Consider the following 9,390-nt stretch of genomic DNA (forward strand, 5'->3'; position numbering starts at 1 on the left):
GGATATCTGTCAAGCCCTAAAAGTGCCTCTTCTCTAATCATATGTAATAATATTATCTGAAGACACTTACTGGCTAATTACTGTTTGGGAAATGTTTTTTGATGATGACCTTTCCCAGTCAACCTCAGGGAGGTCAGAGATTGTACCATGAATTTTATTTTTTTAATCAAAACTTCCTCTCAAATAAATGGGGGTAAATGGGACTGCTACAAATAGTTCCAATTTTATGGATAGGCTGAATAATTATGAGTGAAATGTTATAAAATCCATCTTTCTCCAATAGCCGTGCTACATACAAGGGAAAAAAGAAGCTCCATGTATAAGCATTTATGAATGTATCTCTCATCTTGAGGTCTTATACTTCTGACTATATGGACTTCTCACCCTAGAACTTCACTCTGCTCTTGGGACCTTCTCTCCCTTAAATATTCTTCTTCCAAACTGCCCCCTTTCTCTCATTAGTAAGTTTCTTCCATTCTCCCTTTTGGGAATAGTCCCAGGGTAGCCATGCTTCATTCCCCTCCCAATTGTGATTCTAACTTTAATGATTTCACCACCATGCCTTCAGGCAGGTGTCTGTGTCTTTCTGTCTCCTTTTAATCTCCATTTTATATATTGTCTTCCCTCATTAAAATGTAAATTCCTGCATGGGCTGACTATCTTTTTACTTGTATTTGTATTCTCAGAATTTAGCACATTGCCAGCAATGTAGCAAGTACTTAAATTAATTATTATTAAATATTTATTAATGCTTATTATCATGTCCTAGGCAAGGATTTTAATGGTTTTTCCAACATGATTATAGATTTTCTTGATGTAAAAAATATTTATACTTAACAATTATTATAAGTAAAATTGTGAGCACAGTTAAAATCTAAACAGATTGGATATATAGGTCTTTGAAATAGAGTATTGGGAATATTATCTGATTTATAAGGAAATAATCTGATAACAGTTTTAGCCCTAAGGAGCTTAAGAAGTCACCTATTTCCATTGCTGAACTGAAGCAAGAGTAGATAAAATGACTTTTCATATAGGTAATAAGTAGTAGAATGAGTATTCAAAGCCAGGAACCATGACTATGAATCCAGTACTCTGTTAAATTTAGCTGGCACTCTAGGGACTGTGGAAAATAATGTATCAGTGTATAAAATAATATGTCATTTTATCCCTAACATATAGAACTCATGGATTATCTATCAGATGTGTAATTAAGCTCATCTGTTTCAATATATACCAGTCCCTCTTCTGATGTAGGTAATCTCAACTCTATGGATTCTTCTATTGCATTACCCAGTGTCTGAACTATCTGAGTACCTTGTTCTGAATTGACTTGACTAAAAAACTTCAATCACCTTACTAGAATGAATAAGATAGGAACAAATTATCATGGTACACAGTTACTGTGTTAATGTAAATTGAAACATGAAAAGACAGTCAAACATGTTAATTGGAATGATCAATCTTACTTCCATAGAATAGCAAAAGGAAAGATAATGAAATGCTTAGGAAAGTAGTTAATAGCTAGGAGTACAAATGGTACACATACTCCCAGATCCAGTCATTTTAATGATTGCTTTTGCTTGTTTTTTTTTTAAATAAAAGATAATTCAAAGTTGTATAAATGTATATCATTAAAATACTAGGAATAAACACAGCCATCCCTTTTCAAATGCCTGTATAAAAATAGGTCTACATTCAAATGTGCCTAAAAGTAAGAGAGAAAATTGAAGATTAGATATGAGATGGTTGGGGGGGGGGGTGGTAACGTACCTTTTTGACTCACAGGCAGAAAAAGTGTTTTAAGTCTTATTCTACTTTCACTGGCTGTTATTCTTCCCTCGATGATCTCAAGTCTTTGCCTTTAGATAATTATAGGATCACAGATTGAGAGGTTTGAAAAGGACTATTGCAAATTCAGCTGTCATATCATATGTTCATACTTTCTAGATCTAGAGTTGGAAGTTCATAGAGGAAAGTGGGGTCGGGAACCAAAGGGGCATCTGTATATTATACCCTTTCATCATACAATGGAAAATTTGAGTTACACTTGTCAAGGTCATAAAGGAGGTACTGAAGTCAATGTTTGAACCCAGATAACTGACTCCAGAGTCAATGTTCTTCCTACATTATCATGCTAATATATCCTTCTTTTGTGGGAGTTAGGGTAGAGGGTAATTCTTACATATGAACAATTAGATCCAAGATTAGCAATCTTTGTGCTTATTTTTGAAGCAGTTTGATGAAATCTAGGTGGGATTGGATGACTGGAGTATTTTCCAGATATAATCTTATTTGCATGTCTAGCTGGCTTCTGTAACCAGACATTGACTTATTGAATACAGGGATCTGGAATATATACTATGGAGAAAAGCTCAAGTGCTTTAAAGATTTTGTTGGAGGTGCTCCAGGTTTTGAATCTTGATGGACTACCACAGGGTACAAGGCACACTCCAAGTAATGGTGCCAAGACCTATTTACTGCCTTCCTGACTATTAGCAGTTCTTTTCTCCAAATCACAAAATGGGGGATGGGGGATTGGGGCGGCACATGCATTTTTTTTAATGGATAATTGCGATAAAAATAAATGGCAGTACCTCAGGGAAGGGGCCAGTTTGGAAGAAGATAGCTCCTTGCTCTTTTGTTCTATCTTAAGAATAACTCAAATGCCCCAGTGGGGAAGGAAGGAAAATGGGAGATTCCCTCTTTGTTTTTCTATATTAACTTCCAATTTAGAACTAATCAGAGCATAAAGATGTATTGAGAGGATAAGGGTATCTACAGTTATATAAATCACCAAATTCTAGGATGTATAAAGAAAAGTCCCTAGGTGTTACTAACTCATAAAATGTCCTGATACTGACAAAATTAGACTGGCAATGTGATCCTTGTTTCTAGAGGCAGTTTGACATAAATCACCTGTTGTCCTTTTCTGCAATCCTATTGATGGTAGGTATGGGAGAACTTAACCACCCTCCTATTCCAATAAGTGTCTGAATTATGTGTTGCCATCCATCCAATGTCCAGGAACACTGAAAAAATGGGAAATTACAAGATATTCAGGGTGAGACACTCTTCTCTTGACCCACAAAGGTCATAAGATCATAAATCAAGAGTTAAGGTATCTTAAGCAAGTCAAACTCTCATAGATTAAAAGAAACTGATGCTAAGAGAAATGAAGGGACTTATTCTAAGCACACAATTCTGAAGTCAGGTCTTCCTGAAGAACATCCAATATACTTTCTGCCTCTGGAATCACTGTTACCGATTTCAAGGATCAGTCACTGTAATTAATTACCACTGCTATTAATCCTATTTGGAATTTTAACAGTGACTGTTTTTTAAAAATCCTTATTAATATTTCAAATAATTACATCTTTTTTCTCTCACTCCTGCCCCATCCCCAAAAATCTAAAAAAAAATTGAAATTAAAATCCCAAAGGTATCAATACTAGGATCAATGGTCATATTTCAGTGACCTTAGTGGCAAAGTAGATTGCTTCCCATTCCCTAAACTCATCATTAAAGGCCTGTGCCTAAAACATACTATTCTCTGTTCTCCACCACTTTCTTAAATTTCTATCTTTTCTAAAAAACCAGATCATCTTCTCTCATTCAACTGAGCTCTTCACAATTATCCTTTCCTAAACTCCAATGGTCATTCGTTTTAATCTGTTCTGCTTTTAAAATGTATTAATTTTCCTCCTTAGGCACACTGACACTGCCATTACCTATCCCTCCCGTCAGAAATTCACCACATTTGTGCCAGATTTAGTAGAGTCACCTTATTTTCTTTAGGTCCACTGTAGATGAGAACACTTAAAATCAAGGAAACCCCCAATTTCAGTTTCCTAGTAACAGATTAGTTAAAAACCTGTGCTGCCTATGCCTGGTTCTTAGTTTCTTTCAATACTCAGCACTTCTTTTTTTTTTCATAATCTAGTATAATGCATTGTTCACAATTTGCAATATTTTGAAAACCATACAAACAGGACATAACCAAATTAGAGATGTTTGAAAACTTTTGTAAAGTACTTAGGAATGTCAGCTATTTCCCCAAATATCCATCTTAAACTACAAAAAGAACATAAATGCATATAAAATCACAACATATGTAAGACATCAATCTTTCAAGGAAAAAAAATCAGGTATCAATTCAATTTGCCACTTTTTCCCCCAAACATGACTAAGAAATAAAGTTACAAGTAGTAATGCCTGCATTTTAAAACAATTAACTGGCTGAATTAACCCTTTAAAAATATAACTATACAGTATTATTGCACTCCATGAATGTGCAGTATTCCAAAACATGCCAGCATGGAAAGACTGTCTTGTATTAAGGTTTTCCAAGAAATTCAACGAGGCTGCAAAGTAAGTATCTGGTCTGTACTAACAGCTTGCTGTTTTCAGTATAGGCCTTCATTGGTGCCAACCACACTGCTCTCAGAAAAATCCATTAATGCAAACAAGTTTTCAGGGCTGAAAGATGGGGCTGTGATTAATGATATGGGATTGAATCCATATGCACATTCAGTTTCATTTCGTTGTCAAGAATTTGAACAAGGTGCTGCATGGATGGAAGGTGACCGTGTAAAGATTAAAATTTAGGGAAACTGAGGCAGGTAGAAATTAGTTTCTCTCTGCAAGGAGTATTATATTTTTATGAGGTTTATTAAAGATTAAGGATTAAAGAAAATACAGGATAAGAAAACACATGCCTAGGCCAGAGAGGCCTAGACAAGATAATCTCACATCATGGAAGAGCCGCTTCTGCTCCAAAAAGGAAGTCCAAAAAGCCCCCCAGTAGGTGGAGAACTCCTTTAATCATTTGTGTTCTCACCCAGGTGAGAATTCAGTGTGATTACAAAGCACTCTGGGGAAGTGGAGCAAAGGATTCTGGGTATTGGAGTCCTGAATTTGAGTCTAATTTTTACATTTCACCGTGTGATCATTTGAAAACAAAATAATTTTTCCCAAAGGATCATGAAAACATAATCAATTTAAAGATTACAATAATTTGAGGATAAGAGAAAAAAGAAAAAAAAAGAATAAAACCAATAATTCCTGAACACATTGACAAAAAGCCAGTTAGGGGGCAGTCCCCTTTGGCATGAAAGTATACATACAAATAAATGTTCAATCAACCACACCCAAAGTTCATTTTGATCTTGTATAGCTTGTGGTCTGGAGGCTTCTTCATGGTGGCTTCTCCAACAGTTCAGTTTCTGGATTCAGAGAGGTAACATCTTCTTTACCTAAAATTCTTCTCAAAAGGAATTTAAACTTTTCAATTTAAAATAATAATTTTTTTTTTTACATTTCCCCGTGTTGTGGGTGATTGAAAAATACAGGATCACTTAGGGATGAATGGCTGAGGTATGAGGTATATGAACCAATTGGTAAGAGTTATTAAAAAGACATCAGAAAAATCCAAAGAAAAAAAGAAAAAACTCTGAATGAAAATATAGACTATCAAAGCTTTATGTGAAAAAATTCTAAGTAAAAGAAAAATAAATCTATAACAGGTCCTTCTATCAGGGCCCAATCAAAATGATCGAAGCAATGATGCATTTACCCAGTCAGTAGCCAGGACTACAGAAAGTTACCACACTAGGAAAGGCAGAAAGGGGGACCAGATTATATGAGCCAAGGTTTTGGGGATACTCGTCTGTGAGTATTTTCAGAGTGAGTGTGGACACAAGGAAAGCCTATATCTAGCAATGATAAGGACAGTAACCTGGAGTCTTCACACTAGGTTCAAGACCTTTGTATTGGCCTAGAAGTACATCAATCCATCCTGGATTGGCTTTTCTTTGGCCCTGTGCAATGGCTCTTTTGTGTATATCTTGTCCTGGAATCAGACAGAATCATTAAGCAAAGTCCCATAATTTCTTTTTAAATAATTAGTGGCATCATTTTTATAGTCAAAACCTTTTTGGGCATGCTCTGACAAATGTATTTCAAACTTATAGTACTGAAAAGTCAAAAAGTTAAAGAAAATCTTAATACTGGTGACATGTGCTTGAAATATAAAAAAGGAGAGAAAAAAATAAAAAAAATAGTATATTGCACATGCAAGAAAAATATAATAATAAAAGAGCTTTAAAAATTCAAAAAATATAACTTATTATCATTGACACTCTGTGTCAGCTAAGAAAATATAGAATACAAGGCTTTCTCACCAAAAATGAGATCCATTTCCTCTTCATGTGGCCATGATCCACTGTAGCAAATGAATTGAACAAGGTAACAATTTTTCATTTTTAAAGAACAGTAGTACAAATATGTGGTATCAACATCCCCAAAATTCTCATTAGCCCAATTAATTACAATAGCAAACAAACACGCTATCATATTTTACATAAGTTGTTGTATGACATTTAAAAGCCTATGAATTGATGGATATTTGTCACAATTTTTTCAAACGTAGAAATCTTTCAACCTTGGTAATACACAGATTTTTAAATAAAGTAAAATTCATTTTGGGTTAAGAACATAATCAAGAAATCTATATATCATTCTGGTGGAAATAAAATAGTGAGCTGAAGAGTATAAATGAGAGGTGCTCCTTTTTTGGAGGCTTTTTAGGGGTACAAATGCACTGAGATTAACTGCCCCAACTTCCATTCACATATTTAGAAATGCGGGAAGGTTGTGGGTTATAAAATGTATTTCACTTGAGCTACTAGAGTGAGCCTTACACCTCATGATAGGGGCAAGCGAAATAACCAGAGATTGTTAAAAAAAAAATTCTAAAAATCAAAAACCCTTAAAATCATTTGAGATATTTAGAACATATTTTTCCCCCAAAGGTTGTTATTTCAATTGTAACCAGTTCTGATGAAGTCCATCTATCCTCTATGTGACAATTTACAAAGGAAAAAATAGAAAAAAGCTGTTTTTCATATATGGGCTTAATTATTACAATGATATTTGTTCAGCACAGTTATAGGGGGAAAAACAACAGAATTTAACAGTAGTTAAAACTCAGTACATTAAAATGAACAGCATAACAGAATAATATTGAATCCAGTAATATATAAACTTAAAATCACAAAGTTAAACCTTAAACAAAACAATCAGGAAAAATGCAATAGAATACAGGGATTTGTATAAACCATTGGAGTCTGAAATGCCTTAGAACCTCCAGTCTTTAAGTTCCTTGGGTTTTTTTTTGTTGTTGTTGTTTTTTAATTATCCATTTAAATATCTATTGTCGGAAGGCAGAGTGGTAAGTGCTAGGCAATGGGGTTTAAGGGACCCGTCCAGGGCCCCACAGCTGGGGAGTATCTGAGGCCAGATTTTAACCCAGGACCACATGTCTTTAGGCCTGGCTCTCAGTTCCCTGAGCCACCCATTTGCCTCCTCAAAGTTAGCTGAGTCTTCTCCCTGACACGCAGGTGAAGTCACTAATATTACCAGAACAGTCAAAAGGTATCCTTTTAAACAGCCCATTGCTTTTAAGTTCCTATTTGAAAAGTCTGTTTTTTCTCTCTCCCTCTCTCTCTGCTATGATCTGATCCCACATGGTCAATACCCCCTTACCAGTTGGTAGAAGTGAGTCCTGAGTGATCTGCTCCAAGGATCTGGGTGATGAGCCGGCTGGGGTCGCGTTCGTTTTTGCCGGACTGGGATCAGCTGGGCCAGATGGGCAGAGACCACTGGGGTGTGGGCTGGGGCAGCAACGCAGGGCCTGGAGCCGGAACACAAGGTGAGGACAGAACAGCCAGGAGCAGAAGCAGGAGAAACAGGTAGGCAGGCAGTCAGAACTTAGCAGCCAGGTGGACAGCAAACGCAACAGGTCCAGAGCGACCCTGTGAGCTATCTAATGGCTGGAATGAGCAGCAGCTTTACAAGGGTAAAAAACCTAGGCCAGAGAAAAGTGGATCAAAAAAATTTCTAGGCACTAGTTATTAAAGCTGAATTTAAGATCAGAAAAGAATCAGAAGATTGAGAGTATTTTTTCTCCCATTAGGTCGCCAAACTGTAAAGATTAAAATTTAGGGAAACTGAGGCAGGTAGAAATTAGTTTCTCTCTGCAAGGAGTATTATATTTTTATGAGGTTTATTAAAGATTAAGGATTAAGGAAAATACAGGATAAGAAAACACATGCCTAGGCCAGAGAGGCCTAGACAAGATAATCTCACATCATGGAAGAGCCGCTTCTGCTCCAAAATGGAAGTCCAAAAAGCTCCTCAGTAGGTGGAGAACTCCTTTAAATAATCATTTGTGTTCTCACCCAGGTGAGAATTCAGTGTGATTACAAAGCACTCTGGGGAAGTGGAGCAAAGGATTCTGGGTATTGGAGTCCTGAATTCGAGTCTATTTTTTACACCAGATTCCAGCTTTGACCACACTGGGACATCATTTAGAGTGATCTCAAATGCACCTGTTGACATACACTGGTTCTCAATCATGTTACTTAGGAAGAAAACCATCATACACTCATAAATCTTATTTTCTTGGCCCCACTGCCAGATGCTGGTAGCCTGCATGCCAAAGAAAGCAAAAGGATCTTTGCCAACAATTATTAAGCCTATTAATACTAGTTTGAAGACTGACAGGAAAGATGCTATGTGTCTATATATTAGTTGAGGGAGGTAATTCTCTCCTTCTATGCTGATGTCTGGGTACCGCTGGCTAATAACCTGCATGTATTCCTCAAACACCCGCCTATAGCCTCAGGAAACACAGATCTGGAACTTGAGCAGCGGCCCCATACTGTATCTTGAGTTGTTTGCCCGGCACACTGCCAGTGTTGGCCAAGGCCTTGCCCTGCAGTGCCGCTGCCACCGCCATGAGCAGGAGCAGCAGGAACCTCATCATCTTCCAGCCGCAGAGGCTCAACCCAACACTAATACTCAGCACTGCTAAGAAACTTTTCTTATCCTCCCCCCCCAAGTCATTAATGCCTTTTCCCTCTTCATATCATCTATTCTATTTATTTATATCTATTTACTTGTATACATGACTCTACTCTTAGGAGAATGTAAACTCCTTGAAGGTAAGGCCAGATTTCTATTTATTCCTGTATATCTAGCACTTAGCACTGTGTCTTTTGCATACTAGGTGTTTAATATATTTTGGCTTTATAAATTGAATTATATTAGTTGATAACATACCTTTTGAATTCAACCTCTCTAAAATGCTTTTGTGAAACACAATGTCTTCCAAGATCTAGCTGAGATTGCCAATAACCTCTCCCTGTCCCATCATCACATTTCCTCAAACTTTTGAGAAAATTGCAAATTTTTCTCAAAATGGGTGGATTGATTTGCCATTTCTCCACCTGTGCATTGCTGTTTCTCTCTCTTTTTTTCCCAAAAACTTCCTAACAATTGGTATTTCTTCTAGAACAGTTTTACATCCAAGAAATTGAAAGAGACACA

The 9,390-nt window shown here is 36.5% G+C and overlaps 1 pseudogene; it reads right to left on the reverse strand.

Moving 5' to 3' along the window:
- Positions 1-4,155: 4,155 nt before the first annotated feature.
- LOC100014317 (thioredoxin reductase-like selenoprotein T) lies at positions 4,156-8,824 on the reverse strand (annotated as a pseudogene).
- Between the last annotated feature and the right edge of the window lie 566 nt (positions 8,825-9,390).

This window comes from Monodelphis domestica, chromosome 7 (genome assembly GCF_027887165.1).
Source record: "Monodelphis domestica isolate mMonDom1 chromosome 7, mMonDom1.pri, whole genome shotgun sequence".
In the NCBI taxonomy this organism is placed as follows: Eukaryota; Metazoa; Chordata; class Mammalia; order Didelphimorphia; family Didelphidae; genus Monodelphis; species Monodelphis domestica.